This window comes from Chiloscyllium plagiosum, chromosome 15 (genome assembly GCF_004010195.1).
Source record: "Chiloscyllium plagiosum isolate BGI_BamShark_2017 chromosome 15, ASM401019v2, whole genome shotgun sequence".
NCBI classification, from domain to species: Eukaryota; Metazoa; Chordata; class Chondrichthyes; order Orectolobiformes; family Hemiscylliidae; genus Chiloscyllium; species Chiloscyllium plagiosum.
The window spans coordinates 43,961,065-43,981,252 of record NC_057724.1 but is presented as its reverse complement, the minus strand read 5'-3'; the positions used below and the strand labels follow the sequence as shown (position 1 = coordinate 43,981,252).

At 47.6% G+C, this 20,188-nt stretch overlaps 1 long non-coding RNA gene across 1 annotated transcript; it reads right to left on the bottom strand.

Moving 5' to 3' along the window:
* Positions 1-411: 411 nt before the first annotated feature.
* On the bottom strand, positions 412-16,399 carry LOC122557502. The gene is made up of 3 exons (XR_006313856.1): positions 16,317-16,399; positions 8,919-9,089; positions 412-634 (listed from the first exon to the last, which is right to left on the bottom strand). It is a non-coding gene; the product is annotated as an uncharacterized LOC122557502 (long non-coding RNA).
* Between the last annotated feature and the right edge of the window lie 3,789 nt (positions 16,400-20,188).

Below are 20,188 nucleotides of genomic sequence, written 5' to 3'. Positions count from 1 at the left end.
CTAGTTAAAGTGGTCTCAGGTTTGGTTCCTGCTTCCATACAAAAAATTATTGCGAATTGAGGCTGCAGTAAATGTGCTACAAATACTATAAGACATGAAAGAATGAAGACAGCAAACACTAATATGTAATCTCTACCTGATGATTTCTGCTAGGATGTGCCTGAATGTTGGGTGATGAAGGATAGCAAGAGCAGTTTCATTGTATTTGTCCATTTCCTATATCTTCATATATCACCAAACTCATCAGGTGAAATCTTCCCAGGCCCTGAATGATGTAGGCAATGTGGAGTCAGTTGGGAAATACAGCAAGATTGGAAAATGGAGAATCCCAATGTTGGGAAAAACAAGTTCCATTTTCCAGCTAAGGTTGTAATGACAAGGCAAGAATTTCACTGGCAAGTAACCAGAAGCCTATTTGCAGGTATTATGTGTTATTATCTCATCACATCTCGTTTACATATCGTTTGATATTTTACTAGGTAGTGGAGAGAATCTAGATAGTAACGATTTCCAACATGAAAGTCTGAATGGGTGCCTGTGGACTCCAGCTCACTGTTTTGTCCTTCAGCTCTCCATATTGGTCATGAGTTTCCAACATTTGAAGGTACACTTCATGGGCAATAATGCTGGATATCTGAAACAAAAAAAAATTACTGGAGAAACTCATTTCGAGTCTAGTGACGCTCCTTTAGAACATGCACCATGGAGGGAAAGGTGATATTTATCTTTTTACATACAGTAAAAAATAGAGGGCGGCATGGTGGCTCAGTGATTAGCAGTGCTGCCTCACAGCACCAGGGTCCCAGGTTCGATTCTGGCCTTGGGTGACTGTCTGTGTGCAGCTTGCACATTCTCCCCGTGTCAGCATGGGTTTCCTCCCACAGTCCAAAGATGTGCAGGTCAGGTGAATTGGCCACGCTAAATTGCCCATCGTGTTAAGTGCATTCGTCAGATGGAAAAAGATCTGGGTGATTACTCTTCGGAGGGTCGGTGTGGACTTGCTGGGCTAAAGGGCCTGTTTCTACACTGTAGGGAATCTAATCTAGTGGAGCTGTGCAAATCTGTGTATAAATAGGGAATCTAATCTTGATGAGAGTGATGGGGAGGGAAAAGCAGTCAGCAGAGACTTGGAGAGGGAAGCCAGGATGGGAGAGATGGAAGATTAGACAGATTAAGGGATTGTTCATAGTAAACTAGGGAAAAAGAAAAACTAGGAGAAAGTGAGGACTGCAGATGCTGGAGATCAGAGCTGAAAAATGTGTTGCTGGAAAAGCGCAGGTCAGGCAGCATCCAAGGAGCATTCCTGAAGAAGGGCTTATGTCCGAAACGTTGATTCTCCTGCTCCTTGGATACTACCTGACCTGCTGCGCTTTTCCAGCAACACATTTTTCAGCTCAAGAAGAAAAACTACTCCATTAGCTTCACATCCAAAGGATTATAAGCCACCATTTCCCAAATCTCCAGCAGGATAGCACATTCAGACCCATCTTCCCTCCCTTGTCAGTATTCTGCAGGGACTGCACCCTTCGGACACCCTAGTCCCCTCCTCCTCCACTCTTAATACCTTCCCACATCCCCAGTGCACTTTCCAATGCTTTTGCTGATGGTACTACATTTGCCCATTTACCTCCTCCCTCCTCACTATCCAAGGTCCCAGACACACCTCCCAGGTGAAGCAGTGATTAACTTGCACTTCACTGAATCTAGTCTACTGTATTTATTGCTGTGGTCTCCTCTACAATGGGGAGACAAAAATAAAATTGGGTGACCACATTGTAGAATACTTACTGTCTGTCCATAAAAAAAGATCCTGATCTTCCAGTCGTCTGCCCTTTAACACATCGCCATGTTCCCTGGCCAACATCTCTGTTTCGGGCTTGCAGCACTGCTCCAGTGAAACTTACAAACTGGAAGAACAACACCTCCTTTTCTGCTTGGGAACCATGCAGGCTTCAGGATTCAATACTGTGTTCAATAAGAGCCTGAACGTCCTTTCATGTCCCTAAACCCTACCCCACACCCCAAGTCCAGACATGACATGGGTTGTTTCAGGCAAAAGTGAGGACTGCAGATGCTGGAAATCAGAGTCTAGATTAGAGTGGTGCTGGAAAAGCACAGCAGGTCAGACAGCATCCGAGGAGCAGGAAAATCAATGTTTCGGGCAAAAGCCCTTCATCAGCTTAACCAACCTATTTTTGTAGTCCCCACTATCACCTATCCCAGGTTTTCTTCTTCTTTGACTTACTATCCACAAACCATTTGTCTGTTTAACTTCGCTCCTCTCTATCTGGGTTCTGTCCCCACCTCCCCACTCATTCCTTTTATCCATCTTTCCACAATGTGATCAAGATAAATACTGTTTTTTTATTGACGGTAACAGCCTCAAAGGGCCAAATGGCCCACCTCTCCTATTTTCCATGTATCTGTGTTTCTAGGGCATAGTGAGAGCAGGAGAATCAGCGAGCCCTGGAGCAGCAGTTGGCCCACTCTGAGGATGAGGAGCACGCAGCCCCTCAGGATGTGGGGGCTGCACAGGAGGCCCAAATTTTGTGTCACTTTCTGACTGCATTTCCTGGGGGATAGATGGAGTGCAGCAATGATAAAGTCTCTGTACGTCCCAGCAATTGTGACAGAACTGTGCTGGGTGCCGGATGCTGGAGCAGGACATGAGGACTGCAAGAGTGGGAGGCCATCCTATCCCAGTGGCTGTGAAAGGGTCAGCTACTTTGAGCCTCCATGAAGCCGGCTCCTTCCAGGGAATGACGGGTGACCTGTGCGAGCTCTCTCAGTTGTGCACCCACAAGTACATCAGGACAGTGACCCATACCATATTAGCAAGACCATACTGGCTCATCTCATTCCCCCAAGCTGACATTAGTGCTGCAGCCTGAGCACTATGATTTGGAAAACATAGCTGTCATCCCCCAGTGCAGGGTGCCAGCAATTGTACACGTGACACTGAGAGGGCTGTATCACAGCAGTGCAGAATTCAGCAACAGGAAGGAAATTCATTTGATTAATGCTCATGTGATCTGTGATCGATACTTCACTGTCTGGAGGTGAATGCCCACTACCCTTGCAGCTGCCATAACTCTTACTGCCTGGAGCACTATTATGTACTTTAGCTGCTTCCAAAGGCTGGTAACTGGGTCAAGGATTATGTTCTGTGACCATGGCTCATGATATTACTGCATAGGCTGCTGATGATGCGAAACACAGGTTTAATGCCACCCATGCCTCAATCAAGGATATAGTGGAGGAAATGATAGGGTTGCTGAAGATATGGCTCTGCTGCTTGGACCAGTGTGAGGATGCCTTCTAGTATATTCTGGATAGAGTGCATCGCATCATCCTGGCATATTAAACTGTGCACAACTGGAGCAGGTAATGAGGCATCGTCCTGGATTCGGAGGAACTCAGCAAACAGTGGCCTTTCAAAGATGGTGTGGGCACAAGCAATCCAGGTCTCTGTGCAGATTTCACTGAGTGGTGAATTGTTGTGAGCATGGCATGTTATAAGAAGGGGTACAATTGAATGTGAGAGATGCCATAGGAACAGAGTAGATCATTAATACAGTGAGCTTGGGAAGATAGAGTGAGAAAACTTGCTAGGTCTTGAGGCAAAACACTAAAACAATTCGAAGCAACTCAGACTTAGCCAAAAATGTTAAATTCAGCCCAGAGTTATTGAATTGGAGGCTGAATTGGAGACATCAGCATATATCAGGTGTGGAGTGAGATACCTGGGCACTGTGTTCCAGAGCGGAATCATAACCCTTAAGATTGGGCAGTCCAATGTCATATGTGGTGAGGAACAGGAAGACGTGAGCATAAGTGAGGTAGGTAAGGGGTCAGCGAATACTGTAGTGCAGAAGCCTCAGCCATTGCATAAGTTCAAGGTGCTTGACTATGTGGATGAAACCAAGTTTTGTAGAGAGCACGAGCAGACTGATCAGCGTACCTTGTTTCATGCTGGGTTTCTGGTGGGGAGAACGAAAAATGAATGTGGTAGGAGATAGTATAGTCAGGGGGATTGACACTGTTCTTTGAAGCCAAGAATATGAGTCCAATAACCTACATTGCCTATCCAGTGAGAGGGTTTGGGACATCAGATTATGGTTGGACAGAAGCTTGGGAATGGAAGGGAAGAGGGATGGAGAATCCAGTTGTCATGGTTCATTTTGGTACTGATGACATTAGAAAGAGTTTCTGCTGAGACAGTGTGAAGAGTCAGGCCTCAAATTTAAGAGGAGAACCTCAAGGCTAATAATCTCCAATCTATTTCCTGAGCCATACTCTGTCTCGGAGTCTGCATACCATTCATAATAAAGTAAACAAATAGATTTTATACATTGAAATAAATAAATATTGTCTGGAGCAATTACAGACACATTGCTTCATAGTGACAAGGTTTAGGTTTTGAATATTGAGGGGTATATCAAATTCAAGAAAAATAGCAAACAAGGCAAAGTGGTGGGGTAACAATGCTAATCAGGAATGTCATTTGTGTAACAAAGTTAAAAAATATCACATAACACCAGATAATTGTCCAAAGGTTTATTTGGAAGTACTAGCTTTCAGAGTGCTACACCTTCATCAGGTAGCTATGGAGCAAGATCATATGACACATAATTTATAGCAAAAAGATTAGTGTCATGCAACTGAAATGATATATTGAACAAACCTAGATCGCTGTTAAGTCTTTCATCATTTCGAATGGGTTGCAGTTTCAGTTCATTAATACGTAAATCACAGAACTTCTTTTAAGTTACATTCTCGAGATAACTTAAGATTTTATAAAAAAAAACAGTGACATCTCAGCTCAGACAATGCATTAAAGATGTGAGGTTAGAGTCTGTCTATATCCCAATCTGGAGTCAGATATTCTCAGTGATTCATTTCAGTTGCATGACACTGTAATCCTTTGCTATAAATTCTATGACTTATGATTTTGCTCCACAGCTACCTGATGAAGGAGCAGCGCTTCGAAAGCTAGTGCTTCCAAATAAACCTGTTGGACTATAACCTGGTGTTGTATGATTTTTAACTTTGTTCACCCCAATCCAACACTGGCTCTTCTACATCATTTGTGTAATAGTCAGAGATGACCTGGGTTCAGGAATCAGAATTTGGAATCCGTTTGAGGAGAGATAAGGAATAGTAGGGGAAAGAGGTCACTAGCAGGAGGGAATTACCTACTCTCTAACAGTAACCATAATGTAGAACAAAGTATATAAGAAAAAATATTGGATGCATCAGATAAAGGGACTGCAATAATCACGTATGATTTTAGTTTCTGTATAGACTGGAAAAATCAGACTGGCAGAGATAGCCTAGGTGAGGAGTTCATAGATTGACTTTAAGAAAGTTTGATTTGATTTGGTCTATTATTGTTACATGTACTGAGACACTGTGAAAAGTATTGTTTTGCATGCTATATGGATAAATCATACTTCACTAAGTACATCAGGTTAATAGACAGCATGCACAACATAGTGTTACAGAGAAGGTCCAAAGAAAGATCAATTCTAATGTATAAGAAGTCCATTCATAAGTTTGATAACAGTTAGGAAGAAGCTGTTCCTGAATCTGTTAGCACGTGTTTTCAAACGTGGAAGTGAGAATAAGCAGGGTGAGGGTCTTTGATTGTGTTGCCTCCTTTCCTGAGGCAGTGGGAAGTGGAGATGGTGTTCACAACTTTCTGCAGCTTCTTATGGTCTTGGGGAGCCTGTTTCAGACACTCCCCATGCTCTGTGGGAAAATAAAACTGCACATCTCTCCCCTCTCATCTTAAAACTATGCCCTCTGGTTTTAGACTCCCCTACCATGGGGAAAAATTGTTGGCTATCTACCTTATTTATGTTTCTCAAGATTTTATAGACCTCTACAAGGTTACCTCTCAGCCTCCTATGCTCCAGGGAAAATGTCTCAGCTTATCTAGCTTCTCCTTATAACTTAAACCTTTCAGTCCAAGTATCATCCTAGTAAATCTTTTCTGCACTCTTTCTAGTTTAATAATATCCTTTCAATAGTATAGCAGAACTGCACTCAGTACCCCAGACATTGGCATTATCAACGTCTTGTACAGCTGCAACAAGACCCATCTCCTGTACTCAGTGCTCTGACTCAAAAGCAAGCATGCTGAAAGCCTTCTTCACCACCCTATCTTCCTGTGACTGTTTTCAACGAGCTATGAACCCATACTCTAGATCTCTTTGTTCTATAACACTCCTCATGGCACTATCATTGACTGTGTTAAGTCCTGCCCTGGTTTCATCTACTAAAATGTAACACCTTACATTTATCTAAATTAAACTTCATCTGCCATTCCTTAGCCCACTTCCCCAGTTGATCAAGATCTGTCTGTATTCCCAGATATCCTTCTTCACTGCCCACTATACCATCAATCTTGGTGTCATCCACAAACTTACTAACCATACTTCTGAAATTCTCATCTAAATCATTTATATAAATAGATAATTTATTTAAATATATTAAGTGAGCATTCCTACCAGCATATATGCATCTTACGTTTCTTTTGGAATGGGAAGGTGAGAGGTGGTGGATCGAGCTTAATGAAGAAAAGGGTGTCACCTGCTGAATCCATAAATGTGTAAATCAACCTTTCTTATGTATTGGGTTTCTGAATCCCAGCTGAATGACTGTGTGTAGTTCACTCAAATTTCTCATTGTTCTAACCTAAGCACTCAGTTTTCTGCAATCTGGAATCATGTATAATGAGAAACCTGGCTGGTAAACCAATACAGACAGATTGAACATCTGTGCCAAATATTGGAGGCTCAACATTTTCAATGTTCAACTCAGATGTTGGTCCTGACGCTAACTGAAATTATTCTTAAAGTAAATGGCAGTTGCAGCTCTCATCCTGAATTTGTGCAGGATACCTATTTATTGGGTCTTTCAAATCACTGCTTGACTATGTTATCTATTTTCAATTAATTTAAATTGACTCTTGAATTCCAAGGATGAGGTTTTATTGGAAAGGCTTCCTTGTGTTTTCTTTTTTGAAAGCTGGCAGACTTACCCTTAAATATTTCCAGCATTTGTCTCCTTTGCCTCTCTTCACTGTTCAAAGACGTAAAATGATTCATGATCTCTTTTTGTCATGTTTATCCTAATTGTGGGATGAGTCAATATGTCAAATGTGGCAATTCATCTTGCAAGCAATTTTTTTGTTGAGATGCCACAATCCAATTTTTTCTTACCCCTTTGGGATTACTTTATGAAAAGGACAACTCCTAAGACAAATCCTCACTCAAGTATTGCATTCTCAAGGTTTCTCAATTGGGTTAAATAGGTAGGAAATATCTAATTCCATTTACCCAGAGAATGATTAGCATTGCATGATTGATGGAAGAGTTAAGCTGCTTTGAATACACAAAGTGACTGTTTTAGGACACAACCACAGTCAGCTGCAATGGGCAGGAAAAAAAGTGAAAGTTACAGAACAACATTACTTTAGGGCCTCCCTGCAGTGCATTACAACTCAGTTAACTCCAAAGTGGAATGACAAATAGTCTCTAACATCTCTGTGGTTTCAACACAAAGAAAATGTATTTGCAACATTTGTTTTCATAAAGCATTGGTGATACTTTAATGTGATTAATTAGCTATTCCTTGACCAACCGATCCAATGCCATTAAAATGTAGTATATTAATGTAGTAAATTATATCAGAATTGGAATTAAAAATCGAAAAACCAACAGTGATAACTCCACTATTATATCTCCATATATATCATCTCCTCGGGCATATAAGCAGTTACAAAATGGTGAGTGACACTTCATTAAGTGTAAGGAATTTGTGGAGGATAAAAAAAAACACAGCTTTTGTAAGAAAAGAAGGCGTTTAGCACGTTTGCTTTCATTGCACAGACTTTTGAGGATAGCAGTTGGGATGCCATGTTGCGGTTGTACTAGGGGTGGAGGTTGTTGAGGCCTCTTTTGGAGTACCCCATTGAAGGAAGGACATTATTAAATTGCAGAAGATTCAGAAAAGATTTACCAGGATGTTGCCAGGAATGCATGGTTTGAGGCATAAAGATAGGCTGGGTAGAAGGGGACTTCTGTAACTGGAGTGTAGGGGGTTGAGAGGTGACCTCAGAGATTTATAAAATCATGGGGGGTATAGATAAGGTGAATACCAAGGGTCTATCCCCTAGGGTGGGGGAATTCAAAACTAGGGGACAAATCTTTAAGATGAGAGGAACTGGAGTGTAGGGGGTTGAGAGGTGACCTCAGAGATTTAATAAAATCATGGGGGTATAGATAAGGTGAATACCAAGGGTCTATCCCCTAGAGTGGGGGAATTCAAAACTAGGGGACAAATCTTTAAGATGAGAGGAGTATGTTTAAAAAGGACACAAGGGGCAACATTTTTTGCACAGAGATAGGTTTGTGTGTGGAATGAACTGCCAGACAGTGATGGATTCAGAGATGGAAATGTGTTGCTGGAAAAGCGCAGCAGGTCAGGCAGCATCTAGGGAACAGGAGAATCGACGTTTCGGGCATTACGTCGATTCTCCTGTTCCCTAGATGCTGCCTGACCTGCTGCGCTTTTCCAGCAACACATTTCCATCTCTGATCTCCAGCATCTGCAGACCTCACTTTCTCCCAGTGATGGATGCAGGTAAATTGAATATTTTAAAAGACATTCGGGTAAGTACATGAATAGGAAAGGTTTGGAGGGATATGGGCAAAAAGCAGGCAGGTGGGATAGTTTAGTTTGAAAATTTGGCTGGCATGGACAAGTTGGACCAAAGAGCCTGTTTGCATGCTCTATTACTCTATGACTCGAAAAGACATTAGGGCAAATTTTCTATTCCTGAGAAGAGTTAAGAGGCACAGTCAATGTGAGGGAGATTTCACCTGAGTGAGAGAGAGTCTGAGCAAGAATACCTGAGAGTGGGAGTTCAACCGGTAAATCTTCCTCACGTTCAATTTAATAATGTCTTTCCTACAATTTTAGATATTAGAGTAGTTGCAGGATATTCTTCGGGAAGAGATTGATCAGCCAGAGTTTGTGGTCCAGTTTGGCAGCAATATCTTAGGTAGGAAGTGGGTGTATTCCTGCAATCAAAATTTAGAGAAATAAAATGTTAGCAAGCAGGATCTCAAATGCAGTAATATAAAGATCGATAACATTGTCAAAAGTAGCAGTATTTCTGAGGATTGGGAGATTTATAGAATACAACAAAAGGGGATGAAGGAACTGATAGAGAAAGGGAGAACAGAATTTTAGGACCAGGGAAAATGCTAAAATCTATTCTTAAGGATGGATAGATGGACACCAGGCTGATAATTATCTGACTGGTCATAGTTAATAGGAATTTGTGAATGAGAAATGGTATTTGATGAGTTTCTTGGAGTTTTTAGAAGTTGTTACAAACAAAGTCAATAAACAAGAGCTGTTGGAGATTATATACTTAGATTTTCAGAAGGCTTTTGATAAAGTCTGCCACAGGAGGTTCACTTCAAAAATTAAAACACATGTGATAGGAATATACGGACATGAATTAATGAATAACTAACAGACAGAAAACAAAGGGTAACAATAAATGAGTCATTCTTGTGTTAGCAGGCTGTGACTAATGGCTAACTGCAAGGATCAGTACTTGGGCCCAAGCTGTTCACCATATATATCAATGATTTGGAGATAGGGCCAAATGTAATATTTTCAAATTTGTAGATAATATAAAGTAAGAAATGTGTGTTGTGAGGAAGATACAAAGCAGCTTCATGAGGATAGTGGCTTAGTGGTTAGCACTGCTGCCTCGCAGCGTCAGCAACCTGGGTTTAATTCCAACCTCAGGCAACTGTCTGTGTGGAGTTTGTGCATTCTCCCCCTGTCTGTGTGGGTTTCCTCTGGATGCTCCAGTTTCCTGTCACAGTCCAAAGATGTGAGGGTTAGGTGGATTGGCCATGCTAAATTGCCCATACGGATATGTGGGTCAGCTACAGGAAATTTGGGTTTTGGGGTGGGTTTGGGTGGGATGCTGTTTGGAGGGTTGGTGTGAACTAAATGGGCTGAATGATCTGTTCCACACTCTAGGGATTCCATGATTCCACATTGCACAGGCTTTTGAATTGGCAAGGACATAGAAGACATAATACCACCTTGAAATACATGAGACACTTGTTTTTTTCCCTGATATATATTCAAGATCTAGATATGGTGTGCAAAGGACAAATCCCTAAAGTTTGCTCATGCTGTTAAATGTGCAGGAATTGCAGATTGAGAGGATACTAGATTTTGACATGTTGGTGGAGAGGACAGATAGGTGGTAGAAGTGTCTCAATGTGGAAAAGCATGAGGTGACACATTGTGATACAAAAAAAAACATGGAGACACAGTATAACATAAAGGGTAATATTCTAAAAGATGTTTTGGAACAAAGAGACCTGGGTGTATATATACATATGAAAGTCAAAGATGCAGGATAGGTGGAGTGAGCTTACAATATCCTAGGCTTCATTAATCTTGGCATAGAGTACAAGAGCAGGAGACATATGTAAAACACTGGTTAGACCTCAGTTAGAGGGTCATGTAGGTTTCTGGATGTCACAGCATTTGAAGCATCTCATTGGAGAGAATGTAGAAGAGGATTTTGAGAATGGTTCCACAGTTGAGACACTTCAATTATAGAGTCATAGAGATGTATAGCATGGAAACAGACCCTTCGGTCCAACTCGTCCATGCCGATCAGATGTCCTAAACTAATCTAGTCCCATTTGCCAACACTTATGCCTATCATCAGTGAGGTAAATGCATGTCTTTGAGGGTAGAAGGGAGAGTTTTAGACTTTTAGAACATTGGGATCACTTGTGGAAAACGAGAAAACTGTTTAGACGTTCTGTTCAGGCTTTACCTGAGCAGCAGCAGCAGAACTGTACTCCTGGCTGAGGGAGTAAACAGTGTTGTTGAGGTGGATTTGAACTTGTAAGACAGGGGGTTGGTTCGCTAATGGGCCTAGTTTTGTAAGTATTAGAAACGGAAAAAAAGGAAAGATGGGGTATGGGCAAAAAAGAAGTGAAGGAAGGCTCAAGTGTTGATAGTGAACAAAGAAACAGTTGCCTTTCAGTAGACAAGAATGAGATAGGGCAGGGTTAAATTGTATGTGTGTAACTGCATGGGGTATCGTTAACAAAATTGGGGAACAGGAAGCAGAAATTGCTTTGGGTGATATGACATCATAGCATTAACAGAAAAGTGGTTCAGACCATAACAGGTCTGCTTACTTAAAATTCCAAGTTATAAGGCTTTTAGTAAAGACTGAGTGGGTAAAAAGGCCCTTGAATGTGATGCTGTTCGTGAACTAGAACCTATCTGGTTAGAGATGAGAAACAAAGAGCTGGATATATGTTCAAAAGTGATTAATTTAGAGGGCTGCAGAAATAGGGCTGGAGAGTGGGAATAGCTGGACAGCTCTTTCAGGAGAAAGTGAGGGCTGCAGATGCTGGAGATCAGAGCTGAAAATGTGTTGCTGGAAAAGCGCAGGTCAGGCAGCATCCAAGGAACAGGAGAATCAACGTTTTGGGCATAAGCCCTTCTTCAGGAATCTTCTTCCTGAAGAAGGGCTTATGCCCGAAACGTCGATTCTCCTTGGATGCTGCCTGACCTGCTGCGCTTTTCCAGCAACACATTTTCAGCTCTTTCAGGAGCCAGTCTACCCACAGTGGGTCAAATGGCTTCCTTCTGTACTGTAAGATTCCATGATTCAATGAAAAAAAAGATGAAAGGTAGCAGTTACTTATGGAGAACATTACACTTCTGTAGAGAGAGGATGTTTTACAGAGGTCAAAGGCAGAATATATTTATTGAAAGCTGAGAAACAGGAAAGGTACCATAAAATTGATGGGTGTTTCCATTGCCCACTAACTATTGGGGAAGATTTGGAGGAACAAATTACAGGGAGATGCCAGAGTTGGAGAGTAGCTATTCTGATCACATTAGTTATCCAGATATGGGCAGGGAATTCAACAGCCAAAAGAGCAAGAATTATGGAGTATAAGGATGAATCCAGCAACTACAGGACAAATAGTTAGTGGTGGGAAAAATATTAGAAATACTAAAGATAATTTAGGACATTAACAATAATTTTGATATGCTTAGGTTTATTAAATAATCCTGGATTTGCTAAGTATTGTTGTTGATGTGGTATACAGAGTCTTCCATAATATGGGTAGTTCTTCTATAACATATTGGTTATGTTCTTGTGCAACCCCACGTTATAGAAAAATTTCACTTTAGAAACAGTACATAAAGAGTTGGTGATGTAATCACATTACAGCCAACACGTTTCAAAAGTTTGCACTTTAGAAACAGTGTCCCCAATTTGTCAATCGCATGACAGCAAATTCATGTTAATGAAACATGTGTTATAGCAGAATGATCTGTATATTAGATAAAGCCCCACACAATGAGCTTGTCAGCAACATTAGAGCCAATGCAATAGAAGGAATTTTAGCAACCTGGAAATGAAATTGGCTAAGTGACAGGAAGCAGTGAGTGATGGTAAATAATTGTTTTTGGACTGGTGGATGTCATACAGAGGGTGCCCATTGGAGATCTATGATACTATGATTTTCATATTATATAAATGAATGTCCTAACTGTGGGTATAGAGTTAAAAAAGCTTGGAAGTATTTCAAACTGTGGCAAAGATGTGATAAACGTCATGGAAGGATAGTTGCAAGTGGAACGTATACTGTAAATGGCCGACCATTGGGAGCACGGATATACAGAACGGACTTGGGGTGTGTGGTGAGTAGAACGAGCTGGATCTTGTTGACTACAAGATCCTTGATTAGGGTTGTTAACCAGAGACAATCAGGAAAGCTCTAGTTAACAAATATAACCAGGAGACCCGGGTGTCCTTGGAGAAGGAGCACGCGGTGTCCACCAACACCCTGGAGTTGTTCAGGGAGAGGTGGGCGCCGCAGGGAGTGGAGTGCATTATTTCTCCCTCCAACTCTATTTTGATTTAGTCCCTACCCTCCCCTTCACTGTTTGATCACACAGCACTGTCCTTTGATGTGAAGGGCAGTGCTTGTCACTGGCCACCTGGGTGTTTTCCTATCTTCCTGGTGGTGGAAATTGAATAAAGATTGGTGCACTTTGTGTCTTCCACTGCGTCTCACACCTGCACACACACACCATGGGTGCTGGGGATAAAATAAGCACTACCGCACTTAGGTGGTAGTGTGGGGGTTAAAGGAAAAAAATATATCTATAAACAGAAAAAGAAAGAAAAAAAAATTAACAAGGAATTCACTGTCTTGTCATATGTGGAACTGAAAAAAATATATATATAACCAGGAGACCCGGGTGTCCTTGGAGAAGGAGCACGCGGTGTCGACCAACACCCTGGAATTGTTCAGGGAGAGGTGGGCGCCGCAGGGAGTGGAGTGCATTATTTCTCCCTCCAACTCTATTTTGATTTAGTCCCTACCCTCCCCTTCACTGTTTTGATCACACCGCACTGCCCTTTGATGTGCAGGGCAGTGCTTGTCACTGGCCACCCGGGTGTTTTCCTATCTTCCTGGTGGTGGAAATAAAAAAAAAAAAAATTTATCCAGGAGACCCGGGTGTCCTTGGAGAAGGAGCACGCGGTGTCGACCAAAACCCTGGAGTTGTTCAAGGAGAGGTGGGCGCTGCAGGGAGTGGAGTGCACACCATGGGTGCTGGGGATAAAATAAGCACTACCGCACTTAGGTGGTAGTGTGGGGGTTAAAATAAAAAAAAAAGAAAAAAGAAGTAAACAGAAGATCTCCTTTGATGTGAAGGGCAGTGCTTGTCACTGGCCACCCGGGTGTTTTCCTATCTTCCTGGTGGTGAAATTTGAATAAAGATTCGTGCACTTTGTGTGCCTTTCACTGTGTCTCACCCCTGCACACACACACACCATGGGTGCTGGGTATAAAATAAGCACTACTGCACTTAGGCGGTAGTGTGGGGGTTAATATATATTAAAAAAAAAGAAAAAAAGAAAAAAAAAACAGGAAAAAAAATTTAACCAGGAGACCCGGGTGTCCTTGGAGAAGGAGCACGCAGTGTCCACCAACACCCTGGAGTTGTTCAGGGAGAGGTGGGCATCTCAGGAAGTGGAGTGCATTACTTCCCCCTCCAACTCTATTTTAATTTAGTCCCTACCCTCCCCTTCACTGTTTTGATCACACAGCATCGCCCTTTGATGTGCAGGGCAGTGCTTGTCACTAGCCACTCGGGTGTTTTTCCCCTATTGAGAGTTGGATCAGTGTGAATGTGTACATACGTGCAAGGACTCTCCTCCGTGAAGGGGACTGTCCCTGGACGAGCTGCCCCACATTGGGAGAGAGAGGAAGAAGGAAGAAGAGGAGGAGGCAGAAGCAGAAGGAGGTGAGAGATTTTGAGTCTGGGGCCTATGTTTGGAGCTGCAGCCTGGGCCTCACCCAGGTCAAGGCAGTTTTGCTGCTGACCTGGGGGCCCACTCCCACTGGTCTCTGGGACCCCGCCTAGACCTGCCTCAGCTGCTGCTGCTTGGGGCCTGCCTTACTGCTGCTGCCTGGGTCTTGCCTTGGGGCCCCTCCCAGGACCTCCACCACTGCTGCTGTTATTACAGGCCCACCTCCACTGCTGCTGCCTGGGACTCAATTTTGGGGCTGCCTGGGACTTGCCTTGGGGACCCTCTCCAACAGGTCTGCCCCCTCACCGCTGCGACCAAGGGCCTGCCCAGGACTTTCCAGAGGCCTGCCTCCACTGCTGCTGTTGTCTGAGACCTGCCTCCACCACCGCTGCCTGGGACTTGCCTTGGGGCCCCTCCCCACAACCTCCACCACTACTGCCGCCTGGGACTAATTTTGGGGCTGCCTGGGACTTGCCTTGGGGACCCTCCCCAACAGGCCTGCCCCCACTGCTGCAACCAAGGGAATTGCCTAGGACTTGCCAGAGGCCTGCCTCCACCACCGCTGCCTGGAACACGCCTTGGGCCCATCTCCACCACTACTGCTGCCTGGGACTCAATTTTGGGGCTGTATGGGACTTGCCTTGGGGACTCTCCCCAACAGGTCTGCCCCCCACCGTTGTGACCGAGGGCGAACCTGGGACTCGCCAGAGGCCTGCCTCCACCGCTGCTGTTGCCTGAGGCCGGTCTCCACCGTCGCTGCCTGGGGCACAACAATATCCAGCAGCAGAGTATGGCGAGCCCAAAGGTTGCGGGGCCCAGCCGCACCTACGCCGGGGTAGCTGCTGCCTTAGGCTCGGCTGTCCCAACCATGGCCGCAACCACGACCCCCTTCAGGCACTTAACCAAACGCCTGTGGATAAAGGCCTGCCCCATCCCAATATGACCATCGAGGCCTGCAGCAAGGCCATGGCTGGTGTGGTCGGCCCACTGGCCATCGTCGCTGCGGCCCGGATGTACGGGAAGGCCGTCTTTTTTCTTAAGACCGAGCAGACGGTCCACCTGGCCGTAGAGAGGGGGCTCACTGTGGGCGGGACACATTTGCCCGTCGACCATTTGGAGGTTACGGCCCAGAGGGTCGTGATCTCCAACGTCCCGCCCTTCATTGCGAGCGAGCTCCTCCTTCCCCACCTCAACACCTTGGGGGAGGTCCGGTCAGGTGTCCAACCGCTCCTGCTCGGTCTTAAGGACCCCGCCCTCCGACACATCTACTCCTTCCGACGCCAGGTGTTTATTTGCCTGGCCCGGGAGGAGGTCACCGAGGGCTCATTCATCGTCCTTCATGAGGGCGCGGCCTACCGTGCCTTCTGGACAGCGGATGGCGTGCGGTGCCACCTGTGCCGCTAGGTGGGGCACATAAGAAAAAACTGCCCCACCCAGAAGGCTGCCCAGCCCACGCCAACGGCTGATGGTGGTGCCACCGCACCCGCACCCACTCCCCCTCCCCCAAAGTCAACACCACAAGCCCCGGCACCGGAGGCTAGGCCGGAGGCATCCAATACTCAAGCCACTGGCAGGGAGGGGGGTGAGCATCCGGCTGGCCAGAAGGCGCTGAAGACGCAACGCGTCAGGCCCGTCCATGGGAAGACCACCCTATCCCCTTCCCCGACACCTAGCCCGCGACCTGCCCCGCCCCGGCACGACAACGCACCTGTGGCCGTGCCAGCATCACCCCGGCGCGGGAACCCTGACCCCCAAACCCCAAAACTCGTACCTGACCCTGGCCCCACTGACCCAAAATCCACCCCCCCATCCCGATAGAGAAACCCCTGGGGCTTCGACATCTGCCCCTGGCGTTGTAACACCTGGACGGGAGCCCGAGCGCTGCCCCACCCAGCCACACCCTGGCACTAACCTGGGGGGAGCCACTGCTGCCCCACCTCCTGCAGCGACCGTGTCTCCAGGCCGCAGAGAGGGAACTAGGCTCCTGCCCCGCCCGTCATCTGAAAAACCAGGAGCGGGGCAGGAAGTGACACGGCTGACCCTCCCCACCCTGGCCACACCCCCTGTCTTCCCCCAGCCAATCGTATTCTGGGAAAGGCTAGGGGGAGGGACCTCAGGCCCCATGACCACCAAGGCGGGTGGGGAGGGGAAGGCCCATAAGTTCCTCCCTGTCTGCCTGGGGAAGAGAGACACTCCAGCAGTACACCGGTGACACTGCTCCTCTCCAGGGGACGAGCCAATGGTGCCTCTTGACTGTCCAGGCCCCATGACCACCAAGGCGGGTGGGGAGGGGAAGGCCCATAAATTCCTCCCTGTCTGCCTGGGGAAGAGAGACACTCCAGCAGTGCACCAGTGACGCTGTCCCTCTCCAGGGGATGAGCCAATGGTGCCTCTTGACTGTCCTGCACTGCGGCCTGACCTACCAAAACCCTCAGGGGCTACAGCAGAGCCTCCTGCTGCCTCAACTCCTCTGGCCCCTGGGGAGGTCTTTAACAACCACACGGGCCACTGTGTGGGGGGCGACGGCAGACCCTCTGCTGGGTCGTGGAGGGGAGGAAGGTGTTATCCTCGCTCCTCCCTCCCAGACTGTTTTTCCAGGAGCCTTGGCCCTGGGGGAATGACCTTTTCCTGGGGGAGGACCTTTTCCCTGAGGAGACAGGTGTCCCAGTGTCAGGAGAGGAGCGGGGCGCCAAGCCTCTGCTGCCCAACGACCCAAACTCGGGGTGTTCTGGGAAGGGGTGCGCCGAGGAAGCTACTGCCGGTGACCCTGGGGGTGGGGTCGCTGGGGTATGAGGCCAGTTGGTGGTGAGGGTGACCTCCCGGAGGAGGGTTCTGGATCGGTGGTGGACACCGGGGACGATGCGGACTCTGTCTGCAGCGACATTTTTGAGTCCCAGGTGCCCCCCACCGATCTCCCCCTCATTTCCCCCCCCACCGGGAATTTGTTGAGCAAACTCGGAGTCGCCGGGATAGAGCCCAACTGGCACTTGACTGCTGGAGCTCCTTTGAAAGAGTTTACTGGTCGGCCCACGCTGCTTGCCAGGTGCCTAGGCTCGACGTGAATGAGCGAAAGAGAGTCAGGAACTTCCTGGAGGCACTCCTGGTGAGGGCGAGGGACTTCTGTGCCCCTCCCTCGTCCTCCCAGTAAATGTGTATATAGGTTTTTAACTGTACTGGTGGTGGTTGCACAACGCTCCTGACATGGAGACAACTATAGCCAGCAGGGAGTCACCGCGCAGATTCCAGACCCCCTCGGTCCTCCGAAACGGGAGGTATGCAGTGTGCTTCCTGCAAGGAACCCACACTATGCCAGGTGACGAAGCCACCTGGCTCCTGGAGTGGTGGGGGGGGGGTCTACATGAGTCACCTCACCTGCAGATCTGGCGGGGTGGCTATCCAGTTGGCCCCACATTTTCAACCAGAGATCTTGGGGGTCAGGGAGCCTGTGCCAGGCCGTTTGCTTCACCTGACGGTTCGGCTGGGGGGCGTGGTGCTTCACTTGGTGAACGTCTACGTTCCCCTGGCCGGGCCGAGGCAAGCGAGCTTCTTTGTAGAAGTGTCCGCTCATCTCGTTTCCATCGATGAGAACCAGTGCGTCGTCCTCTGGGGAGACTTTAACTGTGTCCTCGAGGGCAGGGACCACGGCGGTGCCCGCACTGGTTGGGCGTCGGGGAGGAGGTTAGGGGACTTGGTCAAGTCCTTCGACCTGGTGGACGTCTGGCAGAATCTCCATCGCCTTCACCTTCGTGAGGCCTGGGATCGGAGCATCTAGAATCAACCGCCTATACGTTTCGTGGGTGTACGCCTCCTGTTTTCCGAAGGCCTCCATGTGGCAGGCGTCGTGCACGGACCATGTGGCAGGTGTCGTGCACGGCAGAACTCCTTCCATTCGGCGCCAGGCTCGGCTCCGTGTGCTAGCATTTAACAACCTGCTGGAGGACGAGCGGTTCCAGGACTCATTTCGTCGTTTCTGGGCCGGCTGGAGAAGGAAGCGGGGAAGCTTCCCCTCCCTGAGGCTATGGTGGGACGTGGGCAAGGCTCACGTCCGCCTCTTCTGTCAGGAGTATGCGAGGGGGTCGACGAAGAGGCGGAAATCCAGGATCGGGGAGTTGGAGAGGGAGTTGCTCGACCTGGAGTCACGCCTCGGTCAGCCCGACGCGGACCCGTCCCTGCGCAGGGCGTACAAAGAGAAGGCGGCCGCGCTCTGGGACCTGCAGCTCGTTGGGGCTCAGGGCGTGTACGTGAGGACCTGGACAGCGGCTCCCCCTTCTTCTACTCGCTGGAAAAAAGGCGTGGCACCCGTCAGCAGCTCCTTGTGCTGCTGGCCGACGACGGGTCCCTCGTCTCGGATCCAGAGGGGATCAGGGCCCACGTCCGAAACTATTACACGGCTCTGTTCTCTCCGGATCTGTCCAGCGAGGATGCTCGCAGAGTTCTGTGGGAGGACCTGCCGCAGCTCAGCCCGGAGGATGCCGGAAGGCTCGACGCTCCCGTCACTTTAGAGGAGCTGACCGGCGCCCTCGACCGGCTCTCGAGGGGCAAGACCCCGGGGCTGGACGGGCTGACTGTGGAGTTCTTCCCAGGGTGTTGTCTTCTCGCCTGGCTTCCGTGCTGGCCCACATGATTCACCCGGAGCAGACCTACACAGTCCTGGGCCGGAGGATACACGGTTACGTCCACCTGATCCAGGACCTGATCCATTTCTGTCGACGGGCTGGTCTGCCCTGCGCCTTCCTGTCTCTCGACCAGGAGAAGGCGTTCGACAGGGTCGATCACGAGTACCTGCTCGGGACTCTGCGGGCATTCCGGTTCGGGACACAGTTCGTCGCCTGGATCCGACTTTTGTACACCCCCGCAGAGTGTCTGGTTAAAGTTAATGGGTCCCTGACGGCGCCCCTTCACTTCGGGAGAGGAGTGCGTCAAGGCTGCCCCCTGTCCAGCCAGCTGTATTCCCTGTGCGTGGAGCCTTTCCTGCACCTCTTGCGGAGGAGGTTGTCGGGGCTGGTTCTGTGAGGCGCGGGCACGGGGGTGGTCCTCTCTGCCGACGACGTGCTCCTCACTTTCACTGACCCGGCTGACCTGGGGAGGATGTGCGAGTGCCAGGCCAACTGCAATGCTGCTCCTTTCCAGGCGAAGAGCTTACAGTGCCTCCTTGACCATTTCGCACCACTGCCTGAACCCTCTGGGGTGACAGTGGGGCCTTCCACTGCCATAACTCTTCTGTCCCCTGGAGAGGACTTTGGCTAGAACCAGCCAGTGGTTATTAATGTGCTACTCTTTTCTCTTTGAGAAAAGGACAATGCTGATTTTTGTGGCAGGGCTTAGCCCTTGTGCTCTGGTTTTCTTTTTTTTGCATGTGTTTTCACTTTTTATGGTGTTCTAGATGGAGCCCTTGTGAGAAAATGAACCTTTCCAGATGAAGAGAACTGTGTTTATGGTAATAGATTCTGTGTACCAGAAAGGACTCTGTTTGTTGGTAATTGACTGTTTTGTTGCTTGTTAATTTTCTGACCTGCACTCTCTTGTGTCTCTGGGTCTGGCAGGCCTTGCTGTGAGCTGAGATGCTCATAGATTGTCCTGAAAGCTGTCACCTCGAGAGCCGGAAGGTGAGTAGGCTCTTCTGAGCACTGTCATCTTGAAGAGGTAATCGGGATGGTTTTCCTAGAGGTGGCCAGAAGGTGTGTCAGGGCAGTCCACGGGTCGAATGGCACATCGGGGTGGGTGAGAGCCAGGTGGTACATAAGGGCAGACAGAGAGCCGGAAGGTGGGTAGGCTGTCCTCAGC